Here is a 14,922-nt window from a genome sequence, read left to right on the forward strand (position 1 = left end):
GTTTGAGATCCACGAGGGATTGCAAGAAGAAAGGTTTAGATGCATTTTCCTTTTTAAACCACCACGTATGTCTTTTTCTTACGAAAGTTTGCATGCACTTTCATGGTTGTTGTCAAAATTTCACATGAGTTTGACAAGTGATATTTCCTGGTTCCTTCGTTCAAAAGTCATGTCTTCATGTGGGCTAGGGCGAGGGTGGGGCTACGTCTGTCAGGGTAACTACGGCCCGCGTCGTTTTTTCCCTATATATAAAAAAAGGAAAACCGTCTCCTCTCTGTCTCGCTCTCCTTCCTCCTCCGCCGCCGCCGCCCGCACGCCGTTCGTACCGGACTCGAGCGGAGATCTTCCTCCTCTCCTCTCGGTAAGCTCTAATCCGCTCATCTCCCTTTCATCTTCTTCGTCTGCGTCGTGAAATTTTGAATCATCTTCCTTCCCCGAGCAACCCCGACGCCAAAACCCTACCCGCCTGACCTAGCTCCGACTCCGATGACGAGAGAGACGGTGTTCTTGAGAGCCCTGCTGCTCTAGTGTATGCTATCGAGATGCATCCCCTGCTCTAGTGTTTGCTGCGATGCCTCGACCCCCCTCTAAAACAGCCCTGCTGCTTTGGTTGTGAACTTGTGGTGCTACTGTAGTTGGTGCACCACTGTGTGATCGATGAATTTAACCGATTTCCTTTTGTTTGCACTGCTGTATAATGAATGTAACGGATTTGCCCCCCTCTCATCTACCGCTGTGCAATTGTTCGCATATGGATTGGGTGAATTTTAGCCTCTCTATAATCTACTGTCAGTGTCAGGTAGGAAGGATCACATTGGAGGGTTGCCTGGCCTCATGGAATTTGTTGCTAATCTCATATCTCTTATATGTTAGATCTTATTGTATTATAATTGTCCATCATTACCCGCCTGACCTAGTCCCGTGTCGGTGTTCTTGAGAGCCCTGCTGCTCTAGTGTAGGCTAGCGAGATGCATCTGCACCTCCCCTTGCTACTGCAACGGCGACCAGTGGTGTTCCCCCATACGGTTTGCTGCGATGGCTCGACCGATGGTGTTTCCGATCTGCTTTTGTTGCTGTGCCTGTGTTCCTGGTAATAATTAGTCGTCTTCTGTTGATATTGTGGTTGCTGCACAACTGTATGATCGTACCAATCTTTTCATTACCGCCGCCTCCCCACCCCCCATCCATTCAATTGTTCGCAAATGGACTGTGTGAATTCTAGTGTTTTTTTTCCTTTGCTTGCACAGAAAGCTCCATAGACTGTACTCCTGTATAACAAATCTAACTGATTTCCCGCCCATCGGATCTACCACCATGCAATCGTTCTCATATGTGTTGGGTGTGGTTTTATGTATGTCCCCGATACTTTGTGTTTTTTTTAAATAGAACAATAATAACAAGATAAACAGCAAAGATAGTCCAAAATCGTTATATGTGTTGGTCAGCCTTTGTGACTACATCTCTCTTGCTGTTTCTATGACCTTACCTGTTGCAACCGTTGATATTTTTGTGTAAATGAAGGCTGGGCTTAAGAATCTACACGGTGTTAATTTAGTTCGTAAGGCTGCATATTCTGTTTTCCGGTTATGATCGATGCCTTTTTTTTAGAACATGATCGATACCTTTTGTTGGGTGGCAACTCTGAAGGATGCTCTAGCTAGCTAGCTTCTGTAACAGTGAGTCTTGTTGGCCGATTTGGCATTCGCCTGTATGCTGTCTGTACCAATTCTACCCCTTCCCCTCAACCCAGCATGCCACACCCATGCCTCTGATAGCTCTTAAGCTATTTATAGGTGTCTTAACTCACTTTTGTGCATTCATTTCTCTTATCCACATGATACTATATGATTTACTTTTCATCAGCTGTCTTTGTGAATCTTTCCGCGGTACTGAAATTCAGAGCTGTTTCACTGAATCTTTGCTCGCTACTCAAATTCATAAGCTCGCACATAGATCGTTGTTCTTTTTTAGACAGTTTTTCTGTCGTGTATGTGTCAGAGAAGTTATAGTGCTATTGATATAAAATGAGAAGTTTATATTTAGCAAGAAACAGCAGCAATATTCTCCTTTAGTGTACCACTTAGTTTCCTCAGGGTATAATACAATTTGGTGACTACATAACTATATATGCTGAGACAAATAGGGAAAGTAGAGAAAAACGGCGGCGTTTGTTGCTACCCTGTGAAAAACTGCACTTGACAGGTGTGTTTACCAAATAGAAGTTCACTTGATTGATAATACCATATGTTCCATTTTATTCCCTAGGTAACTCACGGCACCTAACTAGTCTCTACAATGTATAGGACTGAGTATATTATTAATGATTGCTCAAAACTTAACTTGCTAGGCTTAGTGTGGCACCTTGTTCTGCATACACGAAGTATTTATGCAGTACATCTCTCTTCTTGTCTGTACTGTTCTTTTATTTAAATAATGGGCTCTTTCTACTACCTGGAATTGTTGACGCTTTTTGTGTACTGTTCTACAGTCTACATATTGTCTAACAATTAGTGATGTTTGGTTTCCTAGCTCATCCGGGATGCGTATCTTTGTGAAGACCCCCACTGGCAGCACAATCTGCCTCAAGGTCCACTCATCAGACACCCTGTACACTGTCAAGGCAAAGATCCAGCAGCAGTACCGCCTCTTCTTCGATGGGGTGCACCTAGAAGACAACCATACATTGGCCGATTATGGCATCCAGCATGACTCTACGATTGACCTCCAGGAACAAATGCAAATCTACGTGACGGAGACGCGGGCAGGCAGGACCATTGCCCTTGAGGTTGACAGCCTAGACACCAACGGTAACGTGAAGTCCAAGATCCAGGACATGGAGGGCTTTCCCAAGGGCCAGCAGTGCCTCATCTTCGCCAACAAACAGCTGGAGGATGACAACCGCAGCTTGGCTGACCACAACATCTGGAAGGAGTCCACCCTCCTCCTCGTTCTCCGCCCGTGTAGGCCAGGAGAAAGTAGGATGATGCACATCATTGTCAAGACTCTGTACGGGAAGACCCTCACCCTTGAGGTTGAGAGCTCGTATACCATCGAGAATGTAAAGATGAAGTTCTACGAGCAGGAAGGCACTCCCCCTATGCAGCAGCGCATCATCTTTGCTGGCAAGCAGCTGCAGGACGACCGCACCCTTGCGGACTACAACATTCAGACAGAATCTACCGTTGTTATGGTGAAACGCCTTTGTGGTTGCTGAGCTTCATGGCCTGCCATTCAACAACCAGTTTTATTTTGCTGGAGCCTTCTTTCCAGTAGTGGTACTTTATCAGTAAAGTAGTATGGAGTATCATTGTAGTACTGTACGTTAGCACATAATGTATGCTCAGGTATTGTTCCTTCACAGTTGAAGTATAGTGTGGTTTCAGTAAAACTACGTATTGTTATTGCTCCGGTATTGTTCCTTCATAGTAGAAGTGTGGTGTGTTTCCAGTAAAACTACATACTCCTACAGTCCTACTATCATTTATTAGCATGTTAATGTGTTGCTAGTTCTTTTTATGCCAATACTTTTTGGTGGCCTAAAAAATAAGTTGCCCATCCCTAGCTTAAAAGATAAAACGCCCCCAAAATATGTTGACACTTCTAAATTAGTTATCACATAACTATTTTAGATGCCCCAACGAATGAGAGAGATGGCTTACGAGAGAAGTTGAGGAGGGGGTATCTTATTTTTCAAGCCTTCAAAAAACTGGCCCTATCCATTTATCAAGAGGAACTACTATTAAGGAACTGGAAGCTAACCAAAGGGGTAAAACTGCACAATCGTTTTTGAGAATCTTTTTTCGTAGTGCAAAATCTTGCGTCTTTTCCTCCTATCCTCATCACAGGAAAGGAGAACAGCCAACACCCTCCATAAGAAAAAAAAACATGAAGGGCTCCCTCACTATTTGCGGTCCCGTGAGAAAAACAAAGAGCAGCACCCAGACCCCATGAGCTAGGGTTGGCTCTCTGGGCGGTGCGGCCCCTTCAGCCAGCCAGCCATCCATGGCGTGCTGCCCTTTCGCCGCTGCCATCTCTCCATACCCAGCCATCCCAACGCTGCCCCTCTGTTCACTGCTTCGAGCTTCCGCCCTCTGTGCAATGCATAGAGCTGCCGTCGCCCCCCTTCCAAGGTACTCCACTCATCCCCTCTCTCCTCTCTCCATCCCTCCTACCACAACCCTCATACCCCATCAATCCTTCCTGTTCCGTCTCACTTCTCTGTCCATGCACTTATTTTCTTCTGTTTTTTGTGATTCAATGATTATGAGCCATAGATTGGATATTGTCTACATAGCTATCTTGCACATGAACAACCTAATTGATCCGCATATGTATAGTGTGGATTGTATGGCTTCCTTCTGGTTTCGATACTTGTAAATTATACTCCGATTTATATATGTTATATATTATGGATTTGACTTGGACCTGCATTACACATGTGTTGGTACAATCGTATAGCTGCTTATTTGATCAAACAAACACATTAGCACACTTACCTTCATTTCCTGTGCCTCCCAAAGGTATACCATAATAACAAATGTTATTATTCATTATATTCTTATGTGGGACGCTAACTTGGTTTTCATTTTTTTAGGAAAAAACTATCTTGTGGACTCTGGATATCGAAACCGGACGGGATATCTTGCTCCTTTAAAGGGGAGTACATAGTATCTACTAGAATTCCATCTGGCCTTCCAAGTTTCTCACGTCGCACGTAGAAGCATATCATCATTGCTTGCATCGCATTGCACAACTTCATTCATGATAGCAAGTTGAGTGACATTTTTTTTTGATAAATGTGATGTCGATGTTGAGTAGGTACCTCTAGTAGTACTACAATGGGGAGTGACACCAACACAAGTGGATGCCGTTGAAGAGGAGGAGAACGAATATACAATAAAACTATTCATAGTAGAATAGCTGATGCTTGTCTTGCGATAGCAACATAGGTTAGGTGTGTTGATGTAGGTCATCATCAAGTGAACTATATGTGTTCTCTATGGTCCATGCCTTTTTGTAATATTATTATGGGGTCAATATCTATTTATACGTAATATGCAACACCAAAGTAAATTTGTTGAATTGCGTATGTGTTTTGCATCATCTACGTAGTCATAGTTTTTCTTTGCAAAATGGTAGTTCGATTTGGCTATCAATATACTCCCTCCGCTCCATAATGTAGTCGGTATAGATATTTTGGAAAGCCAAACTTTGCAAAACTTGACCAAGTTTGTAGAGAAAACTACCTATATCTACAATACCAAATATATAAAATATGAAACTACATCTTATGATGAGTCTAACAATATATATTTGGCATTCGTGATGCGAATGTTTTTATCCACAAACTTAGTCAAAGTTTGTAATATTTGACTTTCCAAAAAAGATATATGCACTAGAGAGTTGCTATACGTGCGACAGAAATCCATACGATTTTTGTACGACCAGACTCATCTGGTGGTGTGGGCCCAAACCTCGGGAAATGTGCATGTGTCTTCTTGTATGGAAATCATACAAAATGTGATCGTACGCAAGGCAGTTTCGTATGCACTACATTATAGAATAGAGGGAGTATAGAGTACTACTTTACGGTCAATTAGCATATAAAAATATTCACTCATGGCCCATGGGCATTACAGACAATTCACAACAAAATCTACAATTTCACAGTTCTGTCGACCAAACAGCTATAGCTTTTCCACACCTGAAAGTTCACAACAACTTTCTCACAGCTCACAACAACTTTTCCATAATCTGCAGCTTAACTAAACACAATGTAAGAGTCATTGTTTATATTTTTACCAATTTACTGAGAATACTGTATGTATGCAGCTTGACCGACAAATAGCCTCATTTCCACACTTTATAGTGTGAATACATTTGGAGCTTTAAAGAATAGATTTAAGATCTTGATTCAAAAGTCATTCTACACTTTTCCCACTAGGTTAGAGCATCTCCAGCCGCGCCCCCAACAGGCCCCCCAAGGCCATTTTTAAGCGCCGGCGCTGAAAAAACGGCCCAGCCGCGCACACAGGAGCCCAATTTTCACCGGTTAGGGCCGAAACTGGCGCCGGCGGACCCAGGCCGAAACCGGCGCGCTGGGGGGCGCCCCGGGGTGCAGGGGCAATCATTTTTGGCGTGAAAGAACGCCGGGCCCGCTGAGTCAGCGACCCCGTGCCTCGTCGTCCTCATCGCCTCGGTTTCCCGCGGGGAATCAATGCCAAGGATGTCGCCGATCAGCCTTCCATTGATTCCTCACGGGCGGCGCGGTGAGGCGATGCGCCCCATCCCGCCCCGCGTACACACGGCGCCGCTGCCCCGACTACTATATAAGCCGCCCCTACCTCGCCGGTGGACGCACCCCGCCCGCAGCCCCCCTTTCTCCCCGTGCACGCACATTCGCCCGCGACGAACTTTCTTTCCCTCTCCCCGTGCACGCACAGACTATGGGCGAAAGGTTCCCTGGCGATGGGGCGACGGGCAATGGATTCGGCCGCCGCTCTCTGCACGAGTGGGAAGCCCATCTCCTCCACGAAGCGAACTACCCGGCGCCTCCCGACATGCGCGCCCCAGGGCGGTGGAGGCTCAGCGCCGGGGGCGTCTCCGTCCCCCCGCTGCCCGATGTCGAGCACCCCCACTACTTCCAGGCCGAGGTCGACCGTGTGCAGGCGTCTCTGTCCGAGGAGGAGCGAGCCGTCCCGGAGTACAACACCGGCAACCACGAGGCGTGGGCGACGTACTTCAAACGCCGGCAGGCGAAGCGACTGGCCTCCATCAACAATGCGCCACCGGTGAGGGGGCGCAACAACAGCGACGACCGCCGCCTGTGCTGGTGCGCCCCCGGCTGCACGCTGCACACCGTCCTCGAGTACCTCGAGGGCTTCAACGATCCGCCGCTGACGTACCCGGTCACGCCGGTCCCCCGCCGGAGTTCCGGTCCATGGCTGCCGAGGAGGATGTTGGGCGGGCTTCCTCCTCCTCCCGCTCCTCCTCCCACTCCTCCGGGTCGCCGACGCTCTTTAGCGTTAAGGCCGAGCCCGTGGAAACACCGCTCGGCCGGCGCAACTGCGGCGTCGTCATCAACGAGGGCGGCGGCGGTTCCTCGGGTCTAGCCCGATGCCTCATCGGGCCGAAGACGGAGCCGGGCTTGGCCCCGTGAAGAGCGAGCATGAAGACGAAGCCACCATTAAGTGGGCGCGAGAGGACTGGGCACAGATGGAGATGGAGCGCCAGCGCTGCGCCCTGAATGAGATCGCTGCTCGGCACCGTGGCCGCGACGAGGGAGGCGTCGTCGTTCTCGACGACAGTGACGACGAGGTGCCGTCGCCGGCCAAACAAGTCCGCCATGGGGACCCCGGGCAGAGTCCAGCAGTGATGGTCGCGTGAAGGAGGAGAAGTAGGACGACGATGGTGGTGACTTCGGCGTGTTCAGCGCGTTCTTCGGCCTGTAGGCACGGCCGTTTTTTTCCTTCTTTTTAGTAGACTTATTATTATGATTCTATATGTAAAAAACTATGAACGGCCTAAATATCGCCGGATGTATGCCGTGTTCGCTGAAATTTTCCCAATTATGCTTTTTTTAATTTAAAAAAGAGCGTCTGGGGCCGACCTAGGGGCGGCAGCTGGGAAGCCGATCGTCCCCACACCGAAAATATCACCGGTTCGCCCCCAAGTGGTGCTTTTTTCTAGCCCCTTGGGGGGCGAACGGCTGGAGATGCTCTTAGCCTTGTTTTTGCATGTTGCATCCTAAAATGGGGTTGTGATGAGCTTGTGCTGGAGAAGGAATATGTGACCTCTGATGATGTTGAAACCTCCGACCATGGTGTGGAGGCATTTGACAGTGAAGCTTGGAAGAGCAAAAGGTTGTAGTAGGCTGAGGCAATGTGGACAAACAGAGGCAACACAAGATCTGAAGAAGAAGAAGCAGCAACAACATAGGAAGAAAGCAACAACAGAGACGAGAATGAACTTTTGCCTAGTTGGGCGCCGATGAACTTTCCCCTATGACTGCAATTTATTTGTAAGTAGAGTGAACAACAGTTTATTTGCTAGCGAGGACTGAAATGATGTTTCGAACTGCATATGCTAGTGTCAAGCGTGGAATTCGCCACTAGTGAGAAGGAGTGATCACAACATATGTGGTGAACAATCGAGCATCAACCAGCCCAACGCAGGCCACCAAATGCCAGGGAAAATTGACCCCTGATGCAGGTAGCCTACATGCAGGCAGCCAAACTACATGCATAACATAATTTTAGCCATTATTTAGTCAGTTGACCCAACCGAGTCACAAATACAAAGACCTAAAAAACGATGCAACCTATCAAACACATGCATAGCGTATGCACACTCGCCCACTTCTTTCATAATTGCATTAGATATGTGACAATCTAGTATATATGATAAGCAATAGAATTACATCAAAATACCTACTTGAAAGTGCTTGTCGCCGCTGCCGCCCTCACATGAACAATGCCTACTTTTATGCAGAAGTGCTTGTCGCCGCTGCCGCCCTCACATGAACAATGCCTACTTTTGCTATGTTATAAAAAGTGTCACGTCCAATTGTGTTTAATGAAATATGTCAAACTTTCCATGATTTTGGTCCAGTTTAAATAAAAATCGACCAATCCGCATGAAATTTGTCATGCTTGTTAAGTCACGTTCAAAATGTGTTTACGTCAAAAAAAAGGTGTTGGATGACTGGCTCCGTAGCAGTCTACGTGCGTTCAGAGGTCAAAAGTCCAGTCTTCATGTGGGCTAGGGCGGGTGGGGCTGGGGCTGCGGCCTGTCAGCTGGGTTTGTTGACCGTGGGGCGGCGTCGTCAGTGTCTCTGCAGTTGGCTTCCTTCCTCCACACACCTCTCCTCTCCTTTTTTTTTTGGGTTTTATATAGAAGAGAAAACCCTCTCCTCTCTCTATCTCTCTGCTTCGATCGCTCTCCTCCTCCGCCACCGCCGCCGCAGCGCCGCCCGGCCCATCTTCCTCCTCTCGGTAAGCTCTAACCCGCCTGACCTAACTCCTCCCCCTGCGCTTTCAACGGCCTCGATCCACCTGCCCGTGTTTCCTCAAAAACAGCCCTGCTGCTTTGGGTGTGATGCTTGTGTTCCTCACGGTAGTATTGTAGTTGGTGCACCACTATTAGATTTCCACCTCTCGGATCCAACGCCGTGCAATTGTTCCCATATGGATTGGGTGAATTCTAGCATCTCTAGATCCTACTATCAGTGTCAGGTACTATCCTCAAGGAATTTGTTGCTAATCTCATACTTATCATCTTATATGTTAGATCTTATAGGATTATAAGTGTCCATCATTTCTTCTCGTGGAAGAAACTCTTCATCTATAGATCGATGTCCTCACACCACAGAATCTACTAAGTTAGACACTTCATATTTCTGAATTTTCGTTTTGTTTATATATGCATAAATAAAACAATAATAATAACAAGATAAACAGTGAAGATAGTCCAAAATTGTTTTATGTGTTGGTCAGCCTTTGTGACTAGATTTTTCTTGTTGCTTATACGACCTACCTTGCAAGTGTTGACGTTTCTGTGTAAATAAAAGCTGGACTAAAGCATCTCTGCATGCTGTTAACTCTTTTTAGAAACAGTTGAGGAGTCCCCTATGGTATTTTTCTATTTTATATAAGTGAAATAAAGTGACATAGTTAATTACCAAGGTCAAAGGGCCCAACTGATGCGAAGTAGTCAACCAAGCAGAAAGTTGAGCTTGAAGGTGGGGCTTAACCCTATGACCAATTTCTCTCTGATTTCCGATGAAGATTGGTGCCTTGTAGGGTAGCAACTCGTGCTCGATCTAGCTTGCTAGCTTATGTAACGGTGAGTCTTGTTGCCTGATTTGGCATTTGCCTCCTTGCTGTTGGTTCTGTTCGAAAGTGTTAGTAAGTTAATTGAGAAATTTATGTTTACTTCCAACGTGCCGCACCTGCATCACGATGAAAAATTAAATCTTCCATTAGCAATTAATTGGCATATCAATTACTGATTGTCACAGAGATGCCTGCGGAAAACCCTTTACTAACATGAAAATCAAATCCTTGACAGCCAGCCTGCCAGAATGCCCCCGAAGAAGCGTCTGCACTTGTCGTCCGCTGGTCCCAACCAGGAAGACCACGTCGAGGAAGCAGCTCCCGGTGTCTCTACCTCTGGAAGAGAAGGTACGTTTTGCCGACTCCTGCTCACAATGTGCACGATGCGTGCGCAACAAATTCTACTGTGCGGGTCGTTGAGTGGCTTGCGTGTTTGATGAGCTTGCAGATTCCGAGGAAGAGGACGAAGTTAGCTACAGTAGCAGCGGCGGCGGGGACAACAAAGATAACGATGGCAGCCATTCATCGCAGATTGACGGTGCCGACATGGACGAGTAAGTGAACTGTGAAAACCTCTTTTCCCACCTTCCCACTCCTTCCCCACTCCTTCTATTTCGTCTTCTCTACCTTCCGTCGTGATTTTCTGTCGTCGTCTCGGCTCACATCCCCGTATGGTAGTTCGGTTTGGTGGGTTCATACCGGGGTTCCTCTTGGGAGGAGCTTGGCCTGTTCGTCATGGTTCCAGGCTCTTTGCTTCTAGCCCTCCTGGATCATAATGGTCTTACCTTGCTTAGACGCCCTTGTGACCTCCCTGACCAGCCTTCCAGCAGTGCATATGGTGTTATGCTGTCAAATGGTTCTGTGGAGATGGGAGGCTCTCATGGAACAAAGCATTCAAGATCATCTAGCCCATGTAAGCTCTTCCCGTTGGGTTATCAGTTTCGTAACAGGTACCGCATTTCGGCATTTGTCTGTTTAGGGAACCTTTTCGTGTTTCCTAAGTACGTTGGAAGTGTCTGCTAATTTCTCGGTCATGAATTGCCTTGTCTTCTCTTCTTGCTTGCATTTTTTTTGTTTATACACCCTAAATATTGTTGATACACCCTAGATATTGTCTAACAATGGGTGTTTTTTGGTTTGCTAGCCCATCCAAAGTGCACATCTTTATCAAGAATCCCGCCGGCAGGAAAATCTGTCTCAGGGGGGTCCACTTGTCAGACACCCTTTACACCATCAAGGCAAAGATCCAGGAGCGCTACCGCCTCGTCTTTGATGGGGTGCAGCTGGAAGACAGCCATACAATGGCGGATTATGGCATCCAGCATGATTCCACGCCTGACCTCCAAGAAAAGATGCAAATCTTTGTGACGGAGACGCTAGAAGGCAGGACCATCACTCTAGAGGTCGACAACCTAGACACCATTGACAATGTGAAGGCCAAGATTGAAGATATTGAGGGCTTCCCCAAGGTCCAGCAGTGCCTCATCTTTGCCAACAAGCAGCTGGATGATGAGAAGCGCACTTTGGCTGACCACAACATTGGGAAAGGGTCCACTCTTCTCCTCATCCTCCTCCCGTGCAGGCCAACTGTTGTGATGAAAATATTCGTGAAGATGCTGCGAGGGAACGTTATCTCCCTTGAGGTTGGGCGCTCGGACACTGTTGGCAGTGTGAAGGTGAAGCTCTACGAGCTGGACGGCATGCCCCCTAGACAGCAGCGCCTCATCTTTGCTGGCAAGCAGCTGGAGGACCACCGCACCCTGGCCGACTACAACATTCATATGGAGTGTACCATTCAACTGGTGGGACGTCTTTGTGGTTGTTGAGATTCATGGGCTGCCATCGGACAAGTTTATGTTTGCTGCAGTTGAATTTCCACTAGTGGTATATTATCATCATTCTAGTACCTTAGTAGTGGTTTGTTATCAGTAGAATTATCATCCTGGTACTTCTTAGTAGTGGTGTGTTATCAGTAGAACTATCATCCCTGCCTTGGTCTGTCTTGGCATACGTAAGTTGATTGAGAAATACAGTCTCAATGCAGTTTTGCCGACTCGTTTCTTTCCTTAAAACATACTCCCAACGCTTGGCCCGACCGGCACTTGCATTTAAACATGGACATCCTTCATGCACCTCTGGTCCCGTTCCTCCTTCATGCACCTCTGACGGAACGACGGCGGGGTCTACCTCGTTGTTTAGAGCCTCTCGATGGAGCAGAAGGTCGACTTGGTCGGCCGCTGGCCTGTCGTGCTTGACGGATAGAGGCGGCGTCCGACGAGAACCATCGTCTGCGCCTGCGCCGGTGTATGTTGGCTTCGCCATGGAGCAGGCGCACTTTAACGCCATCATGGCGGTGGCGGAGGAGCAACCGACACCATCGGTGTAAGCGTTCCAGATGTCGCAGGAGGACGAATGCTACAAAATCGACCTCCTCGCGCATCACCGGTTGGTAGAGGGGCAATTCTATGGCGAGCAAGCATGCGAGGCGGCCATGGCGGCCTTGTTCACGAAGGACCTGAACTTATCAACCAGGAGCCGTTCTTTGAGTCCGCACGGCTCGCGCCGACCGGCATGCGTGGTGGCCTCACACCCTCAGCACAGAGGACCGCACTGACTAAGATGCGATCACGGTGGAGATGTACGCGGAGGGGGCAGAGGCGAATACAGACACGAACATGACCGCGTATGTCAGCAGCTCCGTGTCATTCATGCTGCCCCCAACGATCACGAGGCCGACTCGTCCACGTCGACTGTGGACCTCACCTCCACCGGCGACGTCAACAGCCAGGCGGCCGACTCCGGTGAGGAAGAGATGGACATAGTAGACGGGTGTGGGCATGTTCGTGTCCCATGTCTTGCCCTTCCTCGCCGGACGTGGGGAAGACAAGTTCATGGAACACGGATGTCTCGACGGCCGGTGAGAAACTTTTGCTATGTTAAAAAATGTCACATCCGCTTTTGTTTAGTGAATTATGTCAAACTTTTCATGATTTTGATCCAGTTTAAATGAAAATAGTCCAATCCACATGAAATTTGTCGTGTTTGTTTAAGTCACGCTCAAAATGGTGCGGACTGTCTTGGATCTTGGATGGCTGGCTCACGTCGCTGTGTTGTTGCCGGCGGGGCGGGGCTGCGGCCTGTCAGCTGGGTTCGTGGACGTGGGGACGTGTCGTCAGTGTCTCTGCAATTGGCTTCCTTCCCTCGCACACCTCTCCTCTCCATTCTTTTTTTCCTTATAAAAAAGAAAACCCTCTCTCTCTCTCTCTCTCTCTCTCTCTCTCTCTCTCTCTTCGACCGCTCTCCTTCCTCCGCCACAGCCGCCGCAGCGCCAGCCGCACAGCGGACTTGATATTCCGCCTCTCGGTAAGCCCTAATATGCTCCCTCTCCCTTTCATCTTCTTCATCTGCGCCGTGAAATTTTGAATCCTCCTCCTTCCCATCAAGGCAAAGATCCAGGAGCGGTACCGCCTCCTCTTGGACGGGGTGCAGCTGGAAGACAACCGTACATTGGCGGATTACGGCATCCAACATGATTCCACGCTTGACCTCCAAGAAAAGATGCAAATATTCGTGACAGAGACGCTAGAAGGCAGGACCATCACTCTCGAGGTCCATAGCCTAGACACCATTAACAACATGAAGGCCAAGATCGAAGACATTGAGGGATTCCCCAAGGTCCAGCAGTGCCTTATCTTTGCCAACAAACAGCTGGAGGATGGCATGCTCACCTTGGCTGACCTCAACATTTGTAAAGGGTCCACTCTTCTCCTCATCCTCCACCCTTGTAGTCCAGCTGTTCCTTTGTTAATCTACGTGAAGATGCCGGAAGTGGAGATCCTCTTCCTTAAGGTTGGGAGCTCAGATACTGTCGACATTGTCAAGGTGAAGATCTACGAGAAGAACGGTGTTCCCCTAGAAAGCAGCGCCTCATCTTTGCTGGCAAGCAGCTGGAGGATCACCGCACCCTGGCCGACTACAACATTCAAAAGGAGTCTACCTTTCATCTGGTGGGGCGTCTTTGTGGTTGTTGAGATTCATGGCTTGCCATCGAACAGCAAGTTCATGTTTGCTGCAGTCGGTTTTCCAATAGTGCTGAATTATCATCATTCCAGTACCTTAGTAGTGGTGTGTTATCACTAGAATTATCATCCTAGTACGTGATGTGTTGAGTAGTTATCTATCGAGAAAAGAAGCTACTTTTAAGAGTCCCTGCCTTGGTCTGTCCTGGTACAAGTAAGTTGACTGAGAAATACTGTCCGCATGCACTTTCGCCGATTCGTTTCTTTCCTTTCCGCATACTCCTATATACTCTTCATTTGAATAGATTTTCCTTGTCGATGCAATCCTGGTGGCATGTGGATTAGACCGAGGAAGCTCTGACGCGTTGCTGATGATAATAGCGGCTAGATGCTCCGAGATGACGACGACGGCATCAGGTTGCTATGGCGGCTCAGGGGAATGGCTATATGCCTGAGAAAGAAGTATAGGAGGAGCACGGGGATAGGCGTGGTTACTGTTGTATTGTATTTTAGGATAAGGTTAGGTTGGCCTATTGGTGTTCATGTATTACATGACAAAAGATTGTAGCTCTATACTGTATACTATAATGGAACTTTGCAACGTACCAGCGAGCATCCAAGCAAACGATCGATTGATCAGACGTGGAGGCCCTAGTGCAACGGTGCACTCGGATGACCGTTGAGCTGTTTGTCCGAGTCTTCGTCAATGGCCGCGTCCGTTCCTATTCGGCGCGTAGGTCGCTGTGTAGGAACCTAGCTAGCGCATGCCCTCCGATCCTGTTGCCATCATGTACTTTGTAAAAAAACTCTCCTCTCCTATTTTTTCCTTTTCTTGTTTCCTATAAATATGAAACATATCGGTTTAAACTAAGGGTATACGAGTGTAAAAATATTACTCATCAATTATCTTCCAACTGGTCAATACACCTGTGTTGGGGAACGTAGTATTTGAAAAAATTTCCTACGATCACGCAAGATCTATCTAGGAGAAGCATAGCAAAGAGCGGGGAGAGTCTGTCCACGTACCTTCGTAGACCGAAAGCGGAAGCATTAGGTAACGTGGTTGATTT

The 14,922-nt window shown here is 47.8% G+C and overlaps 1 pseudogene; it reads left to right on the plus strand.

Annotated features, from left to right (window-relative positions):
• The first annotated feature begins 284 nt into the window (after nt 1-284).
• LOC125522842 lies at nt 285-13,864 on the plus strand (annotated as a pseudogene).
• The last annotated feature ends 1,058 nt before the right edge of the window (nt 13,865-14,922 follow it).

Source organism: Triticum urartu, chromosome 7 (assembly GCF_003073215.2).
Source record: "Triticum urartu cultivar G1812 chromosome 7, Tu2.1, whole genome shotgun sequence".
Classification (NCBI taxonomy): Eukaryota; Viridiplantae; Streptophyta; class Magnoliopsida; order Poales; family Poaceae; genus Triticum; species Triticum urartu.